Below are 26,671 nucleotides of genomic sequence, written 5' to 3' on the forward strand. Positions count from 1 at the left end.
ATCTGGAAGGGTTCCTGTTGTATAGGACTGCTGAGGATTATTAGTAAGTATCCAATCCAGGGTACTTTCTTTGTTATTGAGTCTATTATTTCTGATAGGGGAGTTTATAAGTTGTGAGAAGCCATACAGGTTAATGTGGGTAGAGGGATTAGTATTAGTACAGGAATTTCAATCTATATTAAAGTCACCGAGGACCATGGTTTCTTGCGGGAGATTAATAGAAAGCCAGTTGAGGATATGCTCTAGTATATTGCTGTTATTTCCTGGGGGAAGATAAACGCAGATAATATTTATGGCTTTACTTGTGTTTACCTGAAGTTTACAGATAATACTTGTTACTTACACTTGACTAAATCTTAAATTGCACATAACTGGTGTGTCTGATCTATTGCCATAGCTATACAGGTGATGGTCTTACTAAGCCAGGATAAAAGATGCAAGGAACTAGATAATTCTACTAGACTTCCCTAAGAACTCTGTCTATATGCATCTAAAAATGCTAATTTGTTTGGAAGGCAATTACCATGCACAGGGGGCACTGGACGGCATTGCGACTCAACAAGAGAGATTAAAAAGGGGTGTGGGGTACTAGGCCAAAGACACAGCTGTATAAGTGGTCAAAGTGCAGTCCTACTCCAGGTATGGAAGTTGGATGTCCAAACCAAAGGTAACAGTGCATCTTACAAAACTCAGCTTGGCTCCAGCAGCCTAAAGTTGACTTTTCCTTTTTTACTTTACACTTTTGGATAGCAGAGGTGTAACATGACAAAACACATCACTGGTGGTCAGCAAATCTGTTTGGTGCAGTGCAGCAGATTCAAGGACCAAAGCCTCTGTCCCTCACATACCCAGGTGGTATACTGGTTGGCAGTGTTGGGATTCAAACCCCCTATCAGCCTGATCCTTCAGATTTGTTGGCAAACCGAAGCCTCTGCCCTTCACATACCAAAGTAGTATAGTTGTAGGCAGTGTTGGGATTCAATCCCACTTCAGCCTGATCCTTCACATTTGTTGGCAGTGAAAAAAAAGGCAGCGCCCAGGGAGGCTGCGGCTGTGTCGGCTTGTAGAGAAATGCTCAATCTGTCTTGTTTTACACTTAAACACTGAGAAAATGACTTTCTGGTCTCTTAAATAAAGGTACAGTAACTTACAAAAGTTACTAGAAATCAACTAGCTTTCAGTGCAGTGTTGCTGGTTGGATTCACTGCAGTCTGTGAAGTATTCGGGGCCTACTTCACTATTAGAACTCCTGGACCTTTGTATTTTAAACCAGCATGCTCGAATGTGCTTAAAACAGGAAGGTGGTCCTGGAACACTCCGGATAAGGTACAAGAGGAAAAGATGTCACAGAACCAGGAAGAGGTTGCAGAGCTAGGATTGCTGGTAAGCTGAAGACTAATCCTCACAGGCCTATACTGCCATCTGTACTGCTATCTAATGTGTGCTCCAATTGACAACAAGATGGACTTTTTAACGCTAACCTCTCCACAAAAATGGTGAGAAATACCGGTTTACTGATATTTACTGAGATATGACTGCATAGCAAGATCAGTGATAGTGCTGTTAACTTAAAGGGTTTCACACGCTTATGGGCAAAAAGATGCCAAGCCTTGTGTGGAAAGGCCAAAGGAGGTGGAGTCTGTATCTACATTAATGAAAGATGGTGTAAGAACTGCGAGATTGTACAGACACACTGCTCTGATGATCTAGAGATGGTGTAAGAACTGCGAGATTGTACAGACACACTGCTCTGATGATCTAGAGTTCTAGTCCTTAAAACGTTGACATTTGTACGAACCCAGGGAGTTTAATGGAGTCTATGCAACAGTAGTTTGCATTCCACCCAGTGCTAATATCACTGGAGGCCTGAACAAACTACACAACATTATCTCTGAGCTACAGAGTAAAAACTCAGACTTTGCACATGTGGTAGCAAGTGGCTTCAATCGAGCTGATCTAAGAGAGGTGCTGCCCCACTATTATCACTATGTAGACTTTCCCACAAGAAATACAAGCATTTTCAACAGGGCATGCACCAACATAAAAGAAGTCTACAAGGCAAAACATCAACCTAAAATAGGAAGCTCCGATCACCTTATAGGTTCATAGTTAGGTACTAGGCTATCGGCCCAAGGGCCTACGTAAGCCTAGCCAGCAAGGTTCCACAGCTTACTCCACCCAAGAAAGTTATTTTCCTGTGCCACTGTCCAGCAGACACAAGTGATCCCCGGGGTGTATTTCCTATTTCCCATCCACTCAAGATTTTTCTTGAAGAGTGCTAATGAAGAACTTTGCTCGACATAGATGGGAAGCTTGTCCAGAGTATAGGAAGTCTCTGGGAACGGAATCTATCCCTCCAGCGTGTCTTGTTTAGTGTGGTGACAAGGTTTAGGTCCCTAGAGCGTGTAGCTCAGAGGGATTGAGATTTCTTTAGGTGCAGCATGTCCAACAGCTCTGGGTTTGACAAAGCTTTATATGTTAGGCAGAGATCACCTTGGAGTAGGTGATATGCTACGGAGTAAAGCTGGAGTTTTTTGAGGAGGTCAGTGTAGGGCATTTGAGGCCAGTAATCCTCTTTGTGAGGTACCTCTGTGGCCTTTCCAGCTGCTGCAGATGTCTTGTGAGGTACATTCCAAAAGGGACGTTATACTCTATATATAATAGGTCTAATGAGTGACGAGTAGAGGGGAACAATGACCTCTTTTTTCCTGGATGAGAACCCTTTTATGATAGGGTGTGCCACGTAGAAGGACTTCCTGACTACTGTGGTGATGTGACTATCAAAGGAGAAAGACTACTGTCCACCTGGGTCCCAAGGTCTCATCACGCATTCGGTGTTAAGTAGACTGCTGCCTATGTGGTAGTTCATGGGTACAGAGCTTTTACCAAAGGGGATGACACTGCACTTTTTGGCATTGAGCTTGAGGCCATGGCTCTGACACCAGGCATCTGTCTCAGTGAGGCCCTTCTGTAGGATGTCCACATCATTTGGGGACTTGACTATGCCTCCTAGTTTGTAGTCATCTGCAAACTTCGTTAGCCAGAGGCCTTCTGTGTTAGCTTGTACTTCAGAGAAGTAGATACCAAACAGGAGAGGTCCCAGGAAGGAACCCTGTGGTACTCCACTTGTCACTGCTTTGAGGTAAGATTTGGAGTCTGCAACTTTTACAGTGTGTGTTCCGTCAGTGAGCCAGTTGGCAACCAGTCTTGTGACGTAGGGATTTATACCTAGTTTAGTGATTTTAGCTATAATTCCAGAATGGGGGATGGTGTCGAAAGCCTTGGCAAGGTCAAGATAGGCTGTGTGAACCAAAATCCACACTACTTACAGGAAAGGTAGGAAACAGGCTTACAGTTTTTTTTTTTTGTTCACAGAAAAGTAGCAAAAACAGTACTAAAAACAATTCACATGCAGTGCAAGCTAGCACACGAGTATGCAGCAATATTGCACCAAGCACAGTTTAAAAAAATGTAATTTATTTTATTTATTTATTTTATTTATTTATTCCAGTTTGATTACCGGGGAAGTCCACTGGGTCAACATGGCCCATTTTCAGTGGAGGCCCGGGAAGAAAAGCTCCGAAAATGCATAAAAAATATTACATACAGAATTTCAACACAATCAAGAATTTAGAAAGCATTAAACATTTTGCAGAATACGATTTCAATGAATACAGGACAGTATGAGAGTACAATTCATAAGTTACGGTTACTACATTTGCATAGTATAGCAGTATTTCTTAGAGATTCCTAAAGGATAGTTAAGGTTGAAAGGAAGGAGAAATAGTGGTAGCGTTTTGAGTGAAAGAATTAGAGATAGAAATTTGTGCTCTATATTTACAATATTTACATGTTTTGTTGAGCAGGTATAGTTATGGGAGTAGAAGGATTGTGTAGTTACTTACAAGTTTTGTTGAGCAAGTACAGCTGTAGGAGTAGAAAGATTGGAGTAGAAGGATTAGGTGGCATTTACCAGTTTTGGTGATCAAATCTAGCTCTAGGGGTAGAAGTAGTAGAAGTAGTTAAGTAGAGGGATAAAGCTGCAGGAGAATTGCAGGGAGAGATAGATATAGTTGAAAGAATAAGTCTATAGGAGGAAGATAGGGTAAATGTATCAGAAAGAGGAGACTCTTATACTAGAAGTGGTCCCAGACTAAGTAGGCAGGAGGCAGGGGCATTTCTATTTAGTAGACAGGTGTTTGAAAAGTAAGGCCTTGTAATTTTCAGTGTTTGGAGTCGTTCTAAGTGGGGGTAGGGAGTTCCATTTGTTGCCAGGGGCATAGGAGAGGAGCATCTGGCCGGCAGGATGTTTAGGTTTGTGGATAGAAATTAAGTTCTGATGTTCAGATCTAAGGGCTCTGTTGGGAATATAAGGTGGAAGGATATTGGGTAGAGCAGGGCATTTAGCAGGATAAAATATGAGTGAGTGTGCTATGGAGAGTTGTAGGTAATCTAAGTGGTTTGGTAGTTCTAGCCAGTTCAGGGATTGTTGGGGGAGGCAGCGATGAGTGGAGTTTTTGGCTTTGGGGGCAAATTTAGCGATTTTATTGTAGCAGCTTTCTAGTTTAGAGGTGGTAGAGGAAGACAGGTTGGTCAGGAGAGGTGCACCATATTGTAAGGAAGGAAGGAGAAAAGTAGAGGCCAGAGTGTGCCTTGTTGTGTTAGAGAGAAAGTGGTTGTTCCTCTACAACGTACCTAGCTTTTGGTGGGTTTTTTTTATGTTTTGTTGTACATGTATATCGAACTTTAGTTGTTCAGCAACAATTATGCCGATAAGTTTAGCGGAACTGACGACTTCTATAGGTGTGTTTGTTTGGCTGAGGATTTTGAAGTCACGTTTATTGAAGGAGTAGTTCTTAGAGGGTGAGAATAGAATAATTTTGGATTTGCTAGCGTTGAGAGATGTGGTTTTGGTGCATCCAGTTTTCAGTTTTGCAGAAGGCAGTCTGGGTTTTAGACAGCAGTTCAGGGAGGTTTGAGGCAGAGCAGACTAGGGTAGAGTCATCTGCATGATGAATGATTTTGGGGTCGGGTATAGCAGTGTGGAAGTTATTGATGAAGATGTTAAATAGCATAGGACTGAGGATGGATCCCTGTGGGACACCAGTGGGGGTGGGTAAGAAAGAAGAGATGGTGTTTTTCCATTTGACTGCCTGAGATATTTCTGATAGGTAGCTGGAGAACCAGGAAAGAGTTTTTGGTAAGATGTGAAGGTTAGAGAGATGGTAAAGAAGATGGTTATGGGAGATGGTGTCAAAAGCCTTGGACAGATCGTGTAGAACAGTAGATATTAGCTGTCCAGAGTCTCTGGCTTTATTAACAGTATCTAAGAAAGAGATTAGGGCTGTGTTGGTGCTGTGGCCAGGGCGGAAGCCATGCTGGGTGGGTGCGAGGAGGTTATTTTGTGTTAGAAATGGCATAAGTTGGAGGTGGATGCACTTTTCAAGGATTTTAGAGCTCGGGGAGAGTAAGGCAATAGGGCGGAAGTTTGAGATGCAAGTATTTTTTCCTCCCTTGTGGAGAGGGAGGATGAAGGCTGATCTCCAGAGTTTGGGGATGTAGGATTCTTTTATTGATCTGCTTATAATGATACTGACTGGGAGAGCGATCCCATCTGCGGCAAGTTTTAGATAGGATGAGGGGATGTTGTCAGGTGCATTAGAGCATGGTTTGAGTTTGGATAGGGGTTTTGTTATGAGAGCTGTAGAGACAGGTTTGAGCTCAAATAGAGGAGGATGGTTATTTGGTGGGATTGGCTGGGTTATTGTTAGGAAAGGATTTATTGAGGGCAGAAATGGTTTTGATGAAGAAAGAATTAAATTCATAGCCTAGTTCAAGATCAGTTTTGCTAGGGTTGGGGCAGGGGTTAGATTTTGAGCCTGGATGGACAAGTGAGCTTATAGACCTCCAGAATTGCTTAGGATTATTACGGTTGTTAGACTGGAGCTTAGTGTAGTAGATTTTTTTTTTTGTCTTTGTTGATTAGTTGTTTAGCAAGGTTGCAGAGCTGTTTGTATTGAAGTAATGTGTTGGGCATGTTTTTTGGTGAAGTTTCCATAGTTTGTCCCTTTGGTGCATAATTAGTTTGGTCTCTTTGGTAAGCCATGGAGTTGAATTATATTTGATCCTTTTATTTCTTGGGGGAGCTACAGAGTTTAAAGTATCAAGGAAGACACAGTTGAAATGGTCTATAGCTTTATCAAGGGGTAGGGAGTTTAGCATGTGCCAGCTCATTTGTTTGAATAAATTAGAGAAGGTAATGGGGTTGAAGTTGCTAAGGTTGCAAGTTTGGATAAATTGATGCTGGTAAGGGGAAGAGGTGGTAGAGCGATGGATAAAGGCAGGGAGATGGTCACTAATGGTATCAGGAATAGTGCCAGAGTTGGTTATTCTGTTAGGGTTAGAGACGAGAATCCAGTCTAAGGCTTATCCTGGAGGATTATTTTTGTTAGGTCGGGTGATAGTTTGGATAGTCTGAGTGAAATTATAGAGACTGATGGATGGGGAGGGGCAGTTGAGTTTGTTCCAATCAATATTTACATCTCCTAAGATGCAAGTTTCATAATTGATTTTTGTGGAAGCCTACAGGAGAATTTCTTCTAGTATTGATATATTATTTCCAGGGGAGATGTGGAGGGCAATGAAGCAGATATTTCTGTGCCTGTTTAATTTTAGTAGTCCAGCGGTTAGTTCAGTGTTCTGGAATTATGGAATAGGAATTTGGAGCAGTATTAAGTTGAGAAGATTGGAATATACTAGGGCAGAGTCGCCACCTTTTTTATTAATTCTGTCATTTCTGAGAATGTGAAAACCTTGGGGCAGGATTTCTGAATCAGAGATGGAAGGTCTGAGCCAGGTTTCAGATATAGCTAGGATATCAGGTTGGTTGTGGCTTAGCCAGGAGTGAAATAGGTGAGATTTATTACTAAGACTGAGCGTTAATTGTAAAGATCCTTATGGTATTATGTGGGGTGGAAAGGGTTGTGGGATTATTGGAGTTGTTGCATGTAATGGGGCTAGGATTAGGGTGGATATCATCTGCTAGCATTAGTAAGAAGAGGGAGACATCCTTTTGGCATTTAGGTTTGTAATGTGTAAGGTTGGGAAGGTTACAAATTAGAGTAGGAGACATTATCTTGGCTTTAGAGGAGAAGATTTTAGGATGGAATAGGATCAGAGGATTTGTTTGAATGAGGGAAGGCGAGATAAAGTGGAAATGAAATGCAGAATGAGGGTAGGGGAGAGTTTGTGTGGAGGTAGTTTTTGTTGGAAGTATAAGGCATATCTGGGAGGAATATGAGGTAGCTTGGTGCAAGGGAATTTAGAAGAGAAGGAGGAGGTAGGGGGCATGGGAGTAGTGGTGATTTAAAGAGAACATGTTAAAGAAGAGATGGGGAGGTAAGGATTATGATGAGTGAGAAATATAGACTTTAAAAGAGAGTGTAGGAGTGTATGAGGGAGGGGTTTATGTGGGAGAGTGTAGGAGTGTATGAGGGAGGGATTTATGTGGGACAGGTAATGAGCAGAGTAAAGGTATTTGCTAATTGAGCTGTGGGGGTGTGGTAGTGGGAGAAAAAAGCTGAGAGTACTGGGGGCAGGTTAGGGGAGCAGAGTGAGCCCGCAGTGCGAACAGAGCGGGATGAGCTAAAGAGGTGAGTGCAGCAGAAAAAGTGTAGTTTGCTAGCTATAGTAGAACGAATTTAACCGCAGGTGCCAGGCAAGGTAGAGTAGGTGACATTTCAGGAGGGTATTGTAGAGAAAAGAATGTGTATAATTTAATGTCAGATAGCTCTTAGTGAGATACTAGAAACCAGTAGGAACAAATAATTTAGTGAAGATGAAGTTCTGCTAGCTCTTAGAGTGATTCTAGAAACCAGTAGGGAGAGAGAGAGCTAAGAGGCTAGGGGTTGTATAGGCAGAGACTGCCACCTAGTGGAGAACAGTAACAATTAGCAGGGGAATGACCAAATCTATTGAAGGGTGTAGTAAGTTCTGTGTTGGGGATAAATTAGGGGGGGGGGGGGTAAACCGGTCTGCGGAAAGCTGCTGGAGTGCATACAAGGAGGTCAGGCTTAGAAAGAAAAGAAAATAGCCCAGCTAGGTTACAATAACTATTTCCTTGCTTTAAACACATACATTAGCTCAATCTTATAGGGGAACTCCTTGGAGGTTGTTTGCAGTGTGTCAGGTTAGCAACTGGGATTCAGATGCCCTTGGGAATTAATCAGAAGAAAATCTCCTTTTACTTATAAGCAGGGTGGGAGGGCCCAGGGTTGAAAGTAATTAGCTCAGTCTTGTAGGGGGAACTCCTTGGAGGTTGTTTGCAGTGTGTCAGGTTAGCAACTGGGATTCAGATGCCCTCAGGAATTAATCAGAAGAAAAATCTCCTTTTACTTATATGCAGGGTGGGAGGGCCCAGGGTTGAAAGTATAGAGTGCAGGCTGGGCAGACCGGACCGCAGGACCAGGGTGGAAAAAGCTGTGCATGCTTGATTGAGGGATTCAGAAATTAAATTAAATTAAAAAGGACGAAAAGCAAGTGCAGAAAGAATTTATTAGGTAGAATGTGGTAAAGAGAAAGAATTTATTAGGTAGAATGTGGTAAAGAGATGGGACTGGGGGAGTGTCCCAGATCAAATCAACAGTGGGGCGGGCAACTGCAAAAGCCACCAAATTTAAACTACAAACCAAAAATAGGGAGGGTGGGTGTGGGTGAGAAAAAGCTGTTTCAACAGAGATCTAAGCAACAACGAACAGTACAAACTTTAAAACCAAAAAAAATATTCTCATCTCTGTATATTTATCAGCCTCTCAGAACAGTGAGACAACAGTTTCAACAGAGATCTAAGCAACAATTAAACTCTATAACCAAATAAAAATATACTCAGCTCTGTATATTTGCAGATAATTTGTAAGGCAGTCTCTCAGAACACAGATTCCAGCAATTTGAATGCAGCTGTTACTACACCAACTGAAGACATGGCAGAAAATGGGGGGGGGGGGCAGTTTCAGCAGAGATCTAAGCAACAACTAACAGTACAAACTTTAAAACCAAAAAAAATATTCTCAGCTCTGTATATTTGCCGATCGGTCTCTCAGAACAGAGAGACAACAGTTTCAACAGAAATTTAAGCAACAATTAAATTCTATAACCAAAAAAATATATACCCAGTTCTGTATATTTGCAGATAATTTGTAATGCAGTCTCACAGAACACAGGTTCCAGCAATTACCATCATTCTTCTACCAGCCTAAAAACCTACTCTGATCAGAGAAAAGCCCACAGTGAAGCAGATCAAGGTTTGGCCTGAGGAGGCAATGGAATGCGTCTCCAGGACTGTTTTGAAAGTACTTGCTGGGATGTATTCAGAGAGGCAGCCACATCAGACCAACTGGTAAATATAGATGACTACACAGAAGCAGTAATGGCTACATCTCAAAGTGTGTTGATTATGTATCACCAAAAGTATCACAATTAGAGCCAACCGAAAGCCTTGGCTCACCTGGCAAGGAATACAGCATTCGGGTTAAAAGACAAGGAAGGTCTAAGTGAAACCAGAGCAAATCTAAAAAGAGGCATTAAACAGGCTAAGAGGGAGTATGGAAGGAGGGTACAGAGTCGCTTTGAGGACATGAGGGATACTAGGAGTCTTTGGCAAGGGATACAACAGATCACAGATTATAAAATCAGGGCAGCTCAGTGGGAAGACGGCACTGAATTCCTGAACACGCTGAACACCTTCTTTGGTAAAATCTGAGAGAAAACTAACTTGCCTGTAACTAGGTTAACCACTGACCAGAGTGAGGGGGTGCTCAGTCTTAACTCTGAGGTAGTGAGAGCTCAGCTAAAGAAAGTGAATCACATGAAGGCTGCTGTCTCAGAAAATATACTGGGCAAAGTACTAAAAGGGTGTGCAGATCAACTATGCCCAGTTATGACAGATATTTTCAACACCTCCCTTACTCTAGGAAAAAATACCCTTTTGCTTCAAGGTAACAAATATCATCCCTCTTCCAAAAAAAAGCCAATCCCTCTTGCTTGAATGAGTACACACTGGTTGCTTTAACTTCTAACGTCTTGAAATGTTTTGACAGGAATGTTAAAAAGCACCTGTCAGCAATTCTACCATCAACCTTTGATCCTCTGCAATTCACTTATCGGACAAACAGGTGCACTGCTGATGCCATATCAGTGGCACTGCACCTCTCCCTTGATCATCTAAATGAAAGAAAATAGTTGTGCAAAATCTTACCATAACCATAGAAGTTCTTCTCTTCTATATGCTGCAGTATTCACAACATGGGGGAGTCCGCCTCCGGCTGACTCGGACATCCAGCCAGTTTACCAAAGTCTAAATGCTACTGCAAGGTACGTGCAACGGCGCACCTCACTCAGCATATGTCGGTCATAAAGAGACATCGGGAATAAAGCAGATGTCAGTGTGTACCTACCTCAGAACTGAATGCTGCAAAACATCAGCCTGATAAGTGAGCAACAAGAAACCAGGGATCAGACAAGCATCAGGGAGAAGGCAGGGGGATGGAATACAGCAGCATATAGAAGAGAAAGACATCTAGTATTATGGTAATATTTCACACAGCAATTCTATGTCCTTCTATTCATACAGTATTCTCAACATGAGGGAGAATGCCAAAGCTCATCCAGAGGAGAAAATGGGAAAAGGAGCAGAAACATTTTCCACAAAGCTAAGGAGAACAAAGCTGGTAAACCCCGCTCTGGACTTGGAAATACCATCCAATTTGTAGTGCTTGGTGAAGGTATGAACAGAGGACCAGGTATCCAACTCCAGGATAGAAGGTGTATCCAAACCTTTAAAGAAGGCCCCAGAAGAGGACACAGCCCTAGTAGACTGTGCCCTTACAGGGGAAGACAGATCCTTTCCATTGGCCGAGTAGCAGAAAGAAATGGATTTAGAGATCCAAGAAGAGATAGTTTGCTTGGAAATAGGTTGGCACAGGGCCCTTGGGTGATAGGAGACGAGCAATCTGTCAGACTTACGGATGGGCTTGGTTTTGCATAAATAGTACCCGAGTTGTCTGTGAACATCCAAGGTGTGGGGAATCCTCTCACTGGAGGATTGTGGAAAAGGGAAGAAAATAGGGAAATTGATAGCCTGATTCAGGGATAACTCATTTACCACCTTGAGCATGAAGGATGGGTTAAGTCCGAAGACAAACCTTGTCCCTATGAAAGACAGTGAAGGCAGAAGAGGCCATGAGGGCTTGTAGCTCAGAAACCCTTCTGACAGAGGTAACAGCCACTAGGACAACAGTTTTCCATATGCAGTGTTGCAGGGAGGATGACACTGCTGGTTCGAAGGGGGCTAGCGTAAGTTTTTCCAGGATAAAACTGATATCCCAAGGAGGACACACTGGTTTCCTTGTTGGTCTAATGTGCAGGACTTTAGGAACAGCTTAACTTCCAACCTGAAAGCCAAGGGAGGAGTCAAAGGTATGCATGCTGAAATGGCAGACAGATGTGCCTTGACAGAGGAATATGACAAGCCACTCTTCATTAATTCACACAGGTTAAGATAAAACTACTGGTACCTCTACAGACAATGGTTGCAAATTTTTTTCTAAAACACCAGAAGGAAAACCCCTTCCATTTGGAGACCTAGGATTCCTAGTAGTGGGTTTCCTGGCCTCCTGCAGAACTTGTAGCATGTCCTCAGTGTAAAGGTGTCTAAACGGAATCAAAGCCCTATCATTCACAGAGTCAAGTTTAGGGTCGACATCGGTGGATGTACTAGAGATCCCTTGTCCTGTGTGAATCAGTCCATCCTGAAGAGTAACTTGTGATGATTGCCTTTGGCTAAATGTAAAAGAAGGGGGAACCAATGCTGTCTTAGCCAAAAAGGGGGTCACCAGCAAGATTTTCAGTTGTTCTTGCTGAATTTTCAGAAGAACCTTCTAAATGAGTGGGGGCGTGTAAAGAAACATCCCCTTCCATGGAAAGGATAGAGCATCCACCTTCCATGCCCCAGGATGTTGAAAACTGGCACAATATTTGGGAAGCTGTCTGTTCATGGGGGAAGCAAAAAGATCTATTTGAGGGATACCCCATCGATGGACAAGGTACAGGAAGACATCCCTGTTCAACATCCACTCGTGGGATTGAGTCATGGACCTGCTTAGAGAATCTGCCATCACATTCTGAACTGAGGGAATGCAAACAGCCTGGAGTGAAACCAGAGTCTGCTGGGCTATCTTCCACGTATATAATGCCAGTTTGCAGAGGATATAGGACTTTGTCCATCCCTGCTCGTTGATGTAACAAAGGACTGTGGTACTGTCTGTGAACCACCTTAGGACCCCTGATGAAATCCTGGACTTGAACATTTTTGAGGGCAAAAATCAAAGCTCTCATTTTCTTTATGTTGATATGTTCTTTTGACTGAGGAGAGGATCACACATCCCTGACCTTCCCAGTTTCCTAGAGCTGCACCCCATCCTGTGTCTGATATATCCCTGTACAGATCTTGGGTGGGTGGAAATGGTTGAAGGGGCAGGCCTGGATTTCTAGCGAACTGGAAAATCCACCACTCTAACTCCTTTGTCAAACAGGGTAGGAGGGGGAACAACAAATTCCAGAGGGTGAGGAGTGTTGCTTCCAAACTGTTCTTAGGAACCACTGAAATTTCATGTGTAGCCTGGCAAAGGGAAGCATTGGAATAGTTGCAGCCATGAACCCCAGGAGGTGCAGAAACTCTATGGTAGTCAGGGATTGAAGTGTTATTAGGTCCTGGAAATATGAGGTGAGAGGCGAGATTTTTTCTGGGAGTAAGCAAGCTATCACTCTGCTCGTCTTCCTGATGTGTAGGATCCTGACATGATCCTGGGAGGGGGTCAGTGAAGACTTTTGGAGGTTGATAGTAAATCAGAGCCCACAAAGAAGAGACATTGTGTAGGCAAGGTTGTCCAGGAATATTTCTGGTGATGGTGTTTGGAGGAGCAGATAATCCAAGAATGGAAATATCTGTATGCCCTGCAGTCTGCAATAGGCTATAACAGGGGCTAAACATTTTGTGAATACCCTCAGTGGCGTAGACAGACCAAAGGGCAAAGCACAGAACTGAAAATGAGAGGAAGCCACAGAAAAGTGAAGGAATCTCCTGACCTGTTGGTGAACAGGGGATGTGAAGGTAGGCATCCTTTATGTCCAGTGACACCATGAAGGCCTGAAGTAGAATCAGAGGGAGAAGTGTAGGAAGATTCAGCATGCGAAAGGTGGGAAGTTTCAGAAAGGTGATTAAATGGGATAGGGTCTAGGATGGGCCAAGGCCATCCTTTCTTGGGACCAGAAACATCCTGGAGCAAAATCCTTTTCCCTTTGATTGGATGGCACCTCCTGGATAGTGCCCTGAGAAAGAAGAGAGGACTAAGGGAAAGAATGCCATTTGGTCCTGAGGAGATTGTGGGATTCCCTTGAAAGTAAGATGGGTTTCCCATACCATGAAGTACCATTGGTTGATGATGGAAAGGACCCTAGAGTCCTGGGCTATCTGTTATCAATCTGGGAGGGAAACAGAGAAGTATAAAGAAAGGGGGGGCTAGATGGGTCTGGGGCCTGTTAGTCATAGGCTACCAGGTTTGGCCTGAAAAGGCTGTTTCTGAGTAGTGAAGATAGCAGACTTAGAAGGAGCTGGTCTCCTAGCATCCCTTTTACCTTTTGGTGGGAGAGATTTAGTTGCCTTCCTAACAAAGGTGGTTCTGGCTGGGTAGTTTCTCTGGAAGCGGGGAATAGGAGAGACAAGTATGTGCTTTAAATCCTGGAGATCCTTCCCCTTTTCCTGAAGAGTTTAAAAAAAACTCTGCAGCTGCAGTGCCAAAGGCCTTGTCGTCCAGAAAGGCATCCATGAGCTTAGCTTTGATATCATCTGGTAAAGTTTGTAATCACAGCCATGAATACCTTCTCAGGACAGATCCCGTAGCTGCAGCCCTAGCTGAGGCCTCCACTGCATCATAACTGCATTTGATGAAGTGCCTAGTAACATGGGAGCAGGAATTAAGGATGCTGGAAAGCTTGGCCTTATTGGGAGAATCTGGAAGCTCTGACAGGAGTTTCACTGCATCGGCCATAACAGTCAGGGAATATTAGCCCATGTGAGTCTGATAATTCATTGCTCTAAAGGCCAAAGTTGCAGAAGTATACAGTTTTTCCCCAGCCTCTCCTAACCTTGCTTTCGTCATCAGAGGGAAGCAGGGATGTGAAGGGTAGAAGTTTGGAAGCTTTATCTGCTGCCACTGATACAGTAGCTGGGTCAGCTGAGGGTGCCTTAAAAAGGAACTTGGCATCCTCAGGCACCTTGCAAAATCTGTCAGGGCGCATGGGGGCTGGAGGTTGGGAATCTGGGCAGTTAGAGGCAGCAGTGAAGGCATCCAAGAAGGCCGGTAGGACTGGAGGGACGACTGAAGGATTAGGGGATTCAATCTGTAGGAGGTTGTAGTACCACTTTTGAATCTCAGAAACCTGGCAACAATCCTACATAAAGAAGTCCTTCATCTTCAAAATGGTCTCTCCAAAGGCAATATCTTCCCCAGGGAAATCTGTGCCATTAGATTCCTCCTCTAGGGAGGCATAACCCAGAGAAGAAGCAATATGAGTAGAACAGGCAAGAGATTCATCCTCTGATGAATCTTCCTCCTCAAAGAAGACATCCTCTGCAGGCCTTCAAAAGGGTAGAAGAAGAAAGGGCCTGTGACAGAAGAGAGAAGACTGATGTCTGGAATAGAGCCATGAAAGTATTAAAAAGACCTTGGGTAAAGGCCCGATAGGAACCCTTGTCCTGAGGAGCCAGGGAAACGGGTTTAGTTTTTTGTTGCTTCTTCTTTGGAGCCTCAGGACCTAGGCGATGAAAGAAGAAGGGCCTGACATCAGAAGGCATTCCAAGACGTCCATAAGAATATCCTCATGTACCATAATCTGCATCCTACCACACAGGTCTTCGGAGATAACCAGCCGTGGTTCCCTCCCCGGCTCCCGAATCAGATTCCTGTGAATCCCTCTGGGACATGCTTACAGACTCCTTGATGGCTTCCACCAAAGTACCCATCAAAGGTGGCTCTGCAGATTCTGAAGCAGCCTCTGGGCAGGCCTTCATCAGCCTCAGGAGGGATACCCAGAGTAGGGGGATCAGCTGTAGGATCAGGCCAAGGCTTCTTGGCCTTCTTGAGTTGCAGCTCTTCTGAAGGGCCCGAAATCGGACTCATGTCTCGAGCTAAGCACTTAAGGCACTGATTCTCTAAATGTAACCTAAGAGACAATAGGTGGCTATGGAGGGTTTCAGGAACAAAGGCCTTGCAGATATTGCAGGACGTGTGATCATGGTCTTGGCCTAAGCAAAATAAGCAAAACTCATTTCAGTCTTTATGTGGAATCTGCCTTCCACACTGACACTTGCTCTTCCTAGCTGACATGTACTACCAAGAAAAAAAAACAGTAGCCAAAAGGAAAGAACCCCCCCCCCCCCTACAGAGTACTTCTCTGAAGCAGAAAGGAGAGTTCTCTGGCGAGCGACGACCGGAGCTGGCAGCTGGACAGGCTGCAGGAAAGTTGAGGTAGGTACGTGCTGATGTCTGCACTATACTAGACGTCTCTTTATGGTCGACGTACACCGAGTGATGTGCCCCATCGCAAATACCTTGCAGTAGCATTTAGACTTTGGTATACTGGCCGGACATACAAGTCCACCAGAGGTGGACTCCCCCATATTATGAATATTGCAGCATATGAATAGAAGGACATCAAACTATGTCAGACTGCTGTTCACAGACTTCAGTTCGGAATTTAATACTGTGGTTCCAATACAACCTACCAATAAGCTAATCAACCTTGGAATTTAACAGGCATCTTTGTAACTGGATCTTAGATTTCTTGATCAACAGCCCAGAGGACATGAGTAGGAAATAACACCTTCGGTTGCATAATTCTCAACATCAGTGTTCCTCAGGGATATGTAATCAGCCTGCTGCTGCTCATTGGCCTTACCCACAACTGTTATGCAAAACACAGCTCCAATCATATCAAATTTGCAGATGGCACCTCAGCCGTGGGCCTCAAAGGACAGGATGAAAGAGCATAGAGAGACAAGGTCAACTCTGGTCGACTGCTGTGTGAGAAACAACCTAGATCTGAACGTCAATAAAACAAAGAAAACGATCACTGATTTCAGGAAAATGTCAACTGCCCACTTATCACTCAAGATTAATGATTAAGAGGTGGAAATGAGAACCACAAAAGTAAAAAAAAAAAAAAAAAATGGAAAACTGACTTTAGAACCAAAGGATGTCACCAAACACAGTAGTTCCCAAAAGGACATTTTATTGAGCGCTTTTGTCTCGTGTATAACAAAACACTTCATCAGAATAAAACAAAATAGTAAAACCATACTATATAAAAACACCACAAATTAATCACATGATATAGGTCTACCAATGACAGTGTAAAATTAAACAATTAAAAATACAAACAGCAACTTGCACTTGATCCAAGTGTAGAACGCTAAATACAGTAAGAACGTAGCCTAAGGCAACTTATACTAAAGGTGTCATTCAGTCCTGGAAAAACATGTGCATTTAACCTAATTTGCAAAAGAAGCTCTTGGAATTCTACCATATCAGCCCAAGGTCCTCCCCTAGGTTCTTTTCTAACCCCTTCAACAACTAAAAAATGAAACTGGTGGTTAGGGCAACGTTCAATATGTCTATATAGGGCATTGTTTATGTTCTTATTACGTATATCCCTAACATGTCCGTAGATTCTCTCTCTTAATTTACAAACAGCTTTCCCAATGTAAAAACATCTACATTGGGAACAGGTAGCCACATAGACAATCCCACAGGAATTACAATTGAATGTACCTTTAGGTTTAATGGTCAAATGGTTGATCCTCACCTTGTCAGACTCGGTTTCATATGTACATTGTGTACAAAAAACACATTTTCTAGTACCTGTTCTCCCTTTTTCTGGCCAAACTTGATCCTTTCGTTCTAACAAATTTTTAATGGTAAACCCTCTCATACACAATCACGGGTTTGATACCAAATTTTTCTAACAGCCCCTCATGTCCTAATGCTAGCTGCCAGTTCCTTGTAAGAATGTGGAAAACACTTTCATGATCAACTGTGCATCTAGTCACAAAGGAACAAAAATATTCTTGCTGCTGAATGTTCTGATTGATCACAGTATTAACTACAATGTTGTCGCTAGGTTTTAACAAAGGTGTAAACACGCTGTGGTTCCTTTTATATACTTCAGTCCTAACCCCTTCAATGAACGTCACTGGGTATCCCCTAGAAAGGAACACCTTGCTCAAAATATCACACTGCTTGACAATCAGTTTCACTAGTAGTCATACGTGCAATTCTCACAAATTGTCCTTTGGCTATACCTTTGTTAACATGATGTGGGTGACAGCTATTGTAGTGAAGAAAGCAATTACTGTATGCAGGTTTCCTATAAACATCGCTGGCATACTGCTAATACTCCAAATCCTTGTGGATCTCAACATCCAAATAGTTGATCTTCGTGTAATCACATGTATATGTAAATTTAAAAAAAAACTGGTGGTATTGTTAATGTAGGTAATAAACTCATGGAGGCTAGTTTCATTTCCATCCTATACAAAAAACAAATCATCCAAATATCGTAAATATAAACCCCAATATTCCTTGAATGTGGATGAAAATACTAACTTTTCTCACATCAACATGATAATGTTTGCAAACACGAGTGCACAAACTGCCCCCATAGCCACCCCAGTTTTTTGCAAAAAAAATACTGTCCCTCAAAATATACAAAATTATTCCAAAGAATGAATTCCATAAAGTTCACCATAATGTAAACTTGGTCATTAGAGAACAATTTAGTGTTAAACAAAAATTCTTCAAACCTCTCTAAACCAAGGGTGTGGGGTATAACATTAAATAAATTTGCAACATCAACCATCAAAACATAGATGTTATCATTAAAAACCTAGGTAATTTAATTTCTTGAGAAAATGCCAAGAGTCAATACAAATGTGAATTTCATCTTTCAAAATGTTTTTTAAGTGTTGATCTAAATAGTTACATAAGGAATGAACCTTAGACCCCCTAAGCACTAACTATGGGTCTCCTCAGAGGGTCCCCCATGTTCTTATGAATTTTAGGGATGCCGAAAATACTAGGTACACAAGGGTGTCTAGTACTTATTACCACTACCCCCCACCCCCACTCGTCAGGTTTCATGACTCTAATGGGCTTTGTCTTTTCAAAAATCCAGTAGTAATCACTTTCATCAGTAGTGAGATTGTCAATAACATCAGTATTTGTAACATTACACATGGATCTAAAATCAAATTCACACATTTCATCAAATAAAGTTAAGAAGCTAGCAATTGGGGAGTTAAATAAACTTTTTTCTTTAGTGGGTTACTAGGCCTATTCTGTGTCCTATCATCAAAAAATAGTTTAAAATTCATATTTCTGATAAATAGTTTTAGGTCAATAACTAATTCAGTGACTTTAGAATGACTGTTAGGAACAAAGCTAAACCCTTTACTAAACAATTCAGCTGTAATCATATTAACTATATGAGAAGAAAAATTATAAAACACAAAAATCGCCTTTAGTGTTGTACAGAAGATTAGGGTAAGCAATGTCCGTTTTATGACCTTCAAAGGAAGCTTCACTCAATGTTTGTAGCTCCATCCCCTCTGCATTAACCATTTGAGCACAAAAGTTAGAATAAACAGTGTCCATATCAGATATTTCAAGTGAAATTTCACTCACAACCAGTTTCTCCTGTTCGATCCCCTCTTCACATATTAAATGTGCACAAAAATCCCCTCTAAAATTATAGGCAGCATTTGAATACACAATGTCAGTGTTAAATGCTTCAAAAGAAGCTTCACTTGCAGTAAATGTTGGTAGCTCCGTCCCCTCTGCATTAATCATTTGAGCACACAAGTTAGAATAAACAGTGTCCCCATTAGATATTTAATGTGAAGCTTCACTCGTAACCAATTTCCCCTGTTCCATCCCATCTTCACATATTAACTGTGCACAAAAGTCCCCTCTGAAATTGTAGACCGCGTTTGAATATACAGCGTCAGTGTTAAATGCTTCAAAAGAAGCTTCACTTACAGCCAATATCTCTTATTTCATCCCCTGTTGGTTCGAGTTGTAACTGGGTTTGGGGTTGTTAGAAAAGTTTGGTATAAAACCCTCGATTGCTTATAAGAGAGGGTTTACCATTAAAAATTTGTTAGAACAAAAGGATCAGGTTTAGCCGGAAAAAGGGAGAACAGGTACTAGAAAATGTGTTTTTTGTACACAATGTACATGTGTAACTGAGTCTGACAAGGTAAGGATCAACCATTTGACCATTAAACCTAAAGGTACATTCAATTGTAATTCCTGTGGGATTGTCTATGTGGCTACCTGTTCCCAATGTATAAGCTTTTACGTTGGGAAAACTGTCCATAAATTAAGAGAAAGAATCTACAAACATGTTAGGGATATACATAAATAAGAACATAAACAATGCTCTATATAGACATATTAAACGTTAACCTAACCACCAGTTTCGTTTTTTTGTTACTGAAGGGGTTAGAAAAGAACCTAGGGGAGGACCTTGGGCTGATATGGTAGAATTCCAAGAGCTTCTTCAGCAAATTAGGTTAAATGCACATATTTTTCCAGGACTGAATGACACCTTTAGTATAAGTAGCCTTCTTAGGCTATGTTCTTACTGCATTTAGTATTCTACACTTGGATCAAGTGCATATTTAAAGTTGTTGTTTGTATTTTTGTTTAATTTTACACGGTTATTAGTAAACCTATATCATGTGATTAATTTGTGGTGCTTTATATAGTATGGTTTTACTATTTTGTTTTATTTTGATGAAGTCTTTTGGTATACACGAGACAAAAGCGCTCAATAAAATTTCCTTTTGGGAACTACTGTGTTTGGTAACATCCTTTGGTTCTAAAGTCGCTTTTCCATTTTGTTTTTTTGACTTTTGTGGTTCTGGGTTCGTTTTTTGTGCCTTGGGACCTGATGGAAGCTCCAGCACGGACTGTTACCCTTGGGGAGGATCCAGTGGACGATAATGGGTTGTTGACACAACTCATTCAGCAACTTTTTCAAGAAGCAGTTGATGTGAACGGCCAAAGAAGCAGCATTACCTGTGGTTCGGCTGCTTCCTCTAAATGGTACAACGTAGTGGGGAATGGTGTGCCTTCTTCAAGTAACAATTCAGTAGGTGCTTCTAATTCTATCAATTCTGTAAGACAGCCAGTTAATTTTCAAGAATGGTTTAACAGAGACTTTAATTTCAACACCATCGTCTCTAATGAGACTCATACCCTTAAAGAGACGTTGCAGCTGTTTGAACAGAAACTTCTTAAATGTAAAACTACAAATGGCAAATCTCTACTTTATGTCCTGTATAAAATCTCAAATGATGCCTACGGGACTTAGGTTGTGGAAATACCCAAATGGGTTGGTACTGGACTCTGTTTTGCATTGTGAATTCACAGCCTTATTTAATAAACAAGGCTGTGAACTTATGGAAGTACTCATTAAGCACAATTTTGACTATCGACGGTCTACAACGAGAGCTTACAAAGATGGACAAAAAAATCCACAAAGACCTTCTTTTTGAAAGGTCGGCTTATTTATATAATGAGATTTTCCCTAATGTTGATAATATTGTTAAAATCAAAAAAAGAAAGGAAAACAAATTTCAAAGGGACTTAAAAGCCTCTTGTGAAGGTTTTGCTTATCCAAAACCTCCCTTTACACTATCGACACGCCCAGACGATGCGGGAACCAATAACAGGACCAAATCATCCAATGACGAACCTTCAAATTATTCCAGTAACCGTGCCTCTATAGAGCAGGATCCACCAAGGAGGTCTGAGAGAATTCGGAACCAGGGCCATGTGGTGAACTACAGACAGCAGCAGAACTTTCATCCCCAGTCAAATTACAGCAAACCCAATTACAACTCCAACCAACAAACCAACAGGGGATGGAACAAGAGATATGAACTGTAAGTGAAGCTTCTTATGAAGCATTTAACACTGACATTGTGTATTCAAATGCTGTCTGTAATTTCAGAGGGGACTTTTGTGCACAGTTAATATTCTAACCTTTGCGCTCAAATGGTTAATGCAGAGTGGACAAAGCTGCAAATGGTTAATGCAGAGTGGACGAAGCTGCAAACATTGAGTGAAGTTTCCTTTGAAGCCCATAAAATGGACATTTCTTAGCCTAATCTTCTGTACAACTCTAAAGGCAATTTTTGTGTTTATAACTTTTCTTCTCATATAGTTAATATGCACACAGCTGAACTGTTTAGTAAAGGGTTTAACTTTGTTCCTAAAAGTCATTCTAAAGTCATTGAATTAGTTATTGACCCAAAACTATTTGTCAGAAATTTGAATTTTAAACTACTTTTTGACGATAGGACACAGAATAGGCCTAGTAACCCACTAAAGAAAAAACGTTTATTTAAACCCCCAGTTGCTAGCTGCTTAACTTTATTTGATAAAATGTGAATATGATTTTAGATCCATGTGTAATGTTACGAATACTGATGTTATTGACAACCTCACTACTGACGAAAGAGCATTACTACTGGATTTTTGTAAAGACAAAACCATAAGAGTCATGAAACCTGACAAGGGGGGGGGGGGTAGTCGTAATGTCTAGGGAAGACTACATCAACCATATGAATGTGTTTTTACTTAATGGGGAATTGTATGAAGAAGTCGGCCTTAACTGGGTCAACAGTGCATATTGTAAAATTTTTTTATTATTAAAAGATTTGGTTGACCAAGGGCAACTTGAACAAGACAATGCTGAATTTCTAAGTACTAGATACCCTTGTGTACCTAGTATGTTCTGCATTCTTAAAATTCATAAGCACATGGGGGACCCCTGATGAGATCCATAGTTAGTGCTAGGGGGTCTAAGGAATTCCCCTGATGAGATCCATAGTTAGTGCTAGGGGGTCTAAGGTTAATTCCTTATGTAACTATTTAGATCAACACTTAAAACCCATTTTGAAAGATGAAATTCACATTTGTATTGACTCTTGGCATTTTCTCAAGAAATTAAATGAACTAGGTTTTAAGGATAACGTATATTTTTTGATGGTTGATGTAAATGTATTTAATGTTATACCCCACACCCTTGGTTTAGAGTGGTTTGAAGAATTTTTATTTGACACTAAATTGTTTTCTAATGACCAAGTTTACATTATAGTGAACTTTATGGAAATCATTCTTTGGAATAATTCTGTATATTTTGAGGGACAATATTTTTTGCAAAAAACTGGGATGGCTATGGGGACAGCTTGTGCCCCATTTTTGCCAACATTATCATGTTGATGTGGGAAAGGAAGTTCTTATTTTCATCCACATTCAAGGACTATTGGGGGTTACATTTACAATATTTGAATGATTTGTTTTTTGTATGGGAGGAAATTAAACTAGCCTCCATGTGTTTATTACCTACATTAAAAATACAACCAGCTTTTTAAAATTTACATATACATATGATTACATGAAGATCAACTATTTGGATGTTGAGATCCACAAGGATTTGGAGTTTCAACAGTATACTAGTGATGTTTATAGGAATCTACATACAGTGATTGCTTGCTTCAAAACAACAGCTATCACACACATCATGTTAAAAAAGCACAGTCAAAGGAAAATTTGTGAGGATTGCACGCATGGCTACTAGTGAAACTGATTTTGTTAAGCAGTGTGACATTTTGAGCAAGATGTTCCTTTCTATGGGATACCCAGTGACGTTCATTGAAGGGGTTAGGACTGAAGTGGTATATAAAAGGAACCATGGGATATTTACACCTTTGTTAAAACCTAGACACAACATTGTAGTTAATAATACTGTGATCAATCAGAACATTCAACAGAAAGAATATTTTTGTTCCTTTGTGACTAGATACACAGTTGATCCCAATGGTGTTTTCCACATTCTTACAAGGAACTGGCAAGCTAGCATTTGGACATGAGGGGTTGTTACAAAAATTTGTTATAAAACCCTTGATTGTGTATAAGAGAGGGTTTACCATTAAAAATTTGTTAGAACGAAAGGATCAAGTTTGGCCAGAAAAAGGGAGAACAGGTACTAGAAAATGTGTTTTTTGTACACAATGTACATATGTAACAGAGACTGACAAGGTGAGGATCAACCATTTGACCATTAAACCTAAAGGTACATTCAATTGTAATACCTGTGGAATTGTCTATGTGGCTTCCTGTTCCCAATGTAGAAGTTTTTACGTTGGGAAAACTGTGTAAATTAAGAGAAAGAATCTACGAACATGTTAGGGATATACGTAATAAGAACATAAACAATGCCCTATATAGACATATTGAACGTTACCCTAACCACCAGTTTCATTTTTTTTGTTACTGAAGGGGTTAGAAAATATCCTAGGGGAGGGAAACTTGGGCTGATATGGTAAAATTCCAAGAGCTTCTTTGGCAAATTAGGTTAAATGCACATGTTTTTCCAGGGCTGAATGACATCTTTAGTATAAGTAGCCTTCTTAGGCTACGTTCTTAATGCATTTAGTATTCTACACTTGAATCAAGTGCTAATTTAAAGTTGCTGTTTTGTATTTTTAATTGTTTAATTAATTTTACACCGTTATTGGTAGACCTATATCATGCGATTAATTTATGGTGTTTTATATAGTATGGTTTTACTATTTTGTTTTATTCTGTTGAAGTCTTTTGATATACACGAGACAAAAGCACTCAATAAAATTTCCTTTTGGGAACAAGTGTGTTTGGTGACAACAGGTGGAAATGGTTAGAATTACAAACTATGAGAGCATACATTTCAGTGGATCTCTCTTGGACTGTGAATACTGGTCAGTTGGTCAAAAAAGCCCATCAATGTCTCTACTTTCTGCTAATGCTCAAAGGAGAAAACCTCCCTGTTGAAAACATTTGCACCTTAACTTCACTGTACGGTTTGGGAACTGTACAGTAGCTGAAAAGAAGAAACTACAGGGAGTGGTGAGAGTTGCTGAGAAAATCATGGGCACTAGTTCACCATTAATCTAAGAGCTATTCACAGCAAGGAGCCTTAAAAGAGCCCACAAAAAACTTAACTCCTCGCACCCTGCACACAAGCTGGTTTACTCAACTGTCGTCTGGTAGGCGGTACCGCAGCATTCGCTGTAGGAGCTTCGGATTCATTAACAGCTTTTACCCAACCATGATTAGACTTATTATCTCTGACACCAGCCTTAGTGATTCCACCACAAATTAACTTAACAGTACTTTGTTTGGAATGTGCAATATTTATTTATTTACTTAGTTATATATTTACATTCAAGTGGAAATGCCTGTTACTTGCTTTATGTAATACATAAAGAGTGACAATTTTAGTTCATATGCAATAACCAATCATACCCGTCATGCTGCTACTGTACAGTATTTATACAACTACACAGGGGTTAGCTTTTATCCTGTATCCTTAGGGCATAGTCATTGGTCTTGGATTCCTTTACTTGATATGTCTTACTGTTGTACTTGTATCCTATGATTCATCTGTATTCTGTATTCTCATGGTCAGCTGATGTACGTAATTATGTAATAAACGTAATTAGGTGCCTTACCTTCAAATACTACTAACTTTTTTCTACCACTCCATTTCAGGAAGGGTCAATTGCATAACTACTGCTCAGCATGTCTTAAACCTGAATGTAATGTTATGTATATATAACTTTGAAAATAATGTTATGGTTGTAAAGTGTTTTATAATAAGTTAGTACTATATGTGCTAAATGCTGGCATTGCTTATTACTATAATCTGCTTAAAACTAGCATTTACTAAATGTTCAATGTGTATTATCTTGGAGCTTTTCTCCCCAGACCTCCGCTGAAAATGGACATATATCCAGTCGGACTATCCTGGTCAACAAATGTAAAATAATAAGTAAATATAGATAAGGGAAAGGAGGTACACACGGCTTACCTTGACCTTGCTAAAGCATTTGACACCATTCCCCATTTGGGTATTATTGATAAACTCACCAAACTGGGCATAAACCCTTACGTCACAAAATGGATCGCAAACTGGTTCTCAGACAGATCCCACAAAGTAAGGGTAGGGGGATCTATGTCTGAATCCAGACCAGTAATGAGCAGTGTGCCTCAGGGCTCTGTCCTGGGGCCCCTCTTGTTTGGCATATACTTCTCAGAAGTAGGCAAGCACTGAAGGGCTGTAGCTGACCAAATTTGTGGACGACTGCAAACTGGGTGCTATTATAGAGTCTCCGACCGACATGGATATCCTCCAGAAGGGCCTTAATGAGATTGATACATGGTGTCAAAGCCATGGTCTCAAGCTAAATGCTAAAAAATGCATAGTAATCCCCTTTGGAAAAAACAGCGTACCCGCGAACTACCACAAAGGAGGTAACCCCCTGAAATCTGAAGTAGTAATAAGGGATCTAGGGACCCAAGTAGACAGTCAGCTTTCCTTTGATAACCATGTTGCCAAGGTGGTTAGAAAATCCATCTATGTGACCCATCTGATCACGAAAGGGTTTGCATCAAAGGATGTAGTGGTGCCCCTCTACTCTTCCCTCATCAGACCCATTATTGAGTACAATGCACCAATTGGAATATACCTGGCTAGGCATCTGCAGCAGCTGGAGAGACCACAGAGGTACCTCACTAAGAGGATTACTGGCCTCAAACAGTTGCCCTATGCAGCACGATTGAAAAAACTAAGGCTTTTCTCTGTTGCATACCTGCATACCGCCATCTCAGAGGCGATCTCTGTCTAACATACAGAGCCATGTCCAACCCAGAACTGTTGAACATGCTCCATCTTAGCAAAACCAAATCCACTCTAACTACACACTCCAGGGATATAAACCTCAACACAACAATGAACAGAACATGCTGGAGGGATAGATTCCCTTCGCAAAGACTTCCCTTGCTATAGAACAAGGTCCCGATCTACGTAAGACAGAGCCCCTCACTATCACTCTTCAATAGGAACCTTGACGAGTGGATGGGTAACAGAAAGCTCACACAAGGATCATACCAACAGATCTACTAGATAGGGGCCAAGGGTACTAGCTGCTAGATCAAGGGCCTAGGGAACTAACCAAAGGGGCGGTGAATACCGCACAACATGGCTGGGCTAATATATGCCTTCGGGCAGATAGCCCAGTACCTACCTATGAACCTAATAAATAATTTAATTTGGGACTATACATGTGTAGCCTTAAATGCCAAAGTTTACCTTGAATCTTTGAAGTGGTGTCATCCACGACCCTATTAAGCATGCATACATGTACAATGTTTCTAATTTTACATATTTCTGTAAATATCTCAGAAAATCAAGGATAACAGAATTGCTTAGCATCTGGAGACCTCAAGACTGTGTGAACAAAAGTACTGCTAACACTGTCTAGTTTCCACAGTTTTCAAAGACACGGAACACTATAAAAACATACTGAAAAATATAAGCCTGGAAAGACTATGAATGTACTGACAATGATCAGAACAGTCCCTAACACAGTTTTCTCAGAAAAGGCATACGAGTCTAAGGATATCTTTTCGCTGCAATAGATTAACATTCCCAAAGTTTTTAAGGTTTG

The 26,671-nt window shown here is 41.1% G+C and overlaps 1 protein-coding gene across 2 annotated transcripts in view; it reads right to left on the reverse strand.

Moving 5' to 3' along the window:
- LOC122805474 (dapper homolog 2-like) overlaps positions 1-26,671 on the reverse strand; it is a 214,486-nt gene that overhangs the window by 112,092 nt on the left and 75,723 nt on the right. The window lies entirely within an intron of this gene.

The sequence above is a fragment of the Protopterus annectens genome, chromosome 6.part1 (genome assembly GCF_019279795.1).
Source record: "Protopterus annectens isolate FY-2018-M chromosome 6.part1, PAN1.0, whole genome shotgun sequence".
Classification (NCBI taxonomy): Eukaryota; Metazoa; Chordata; order Ceratodontiformes; family Protopteridae; genus Protopterus; species Protopterus annectens.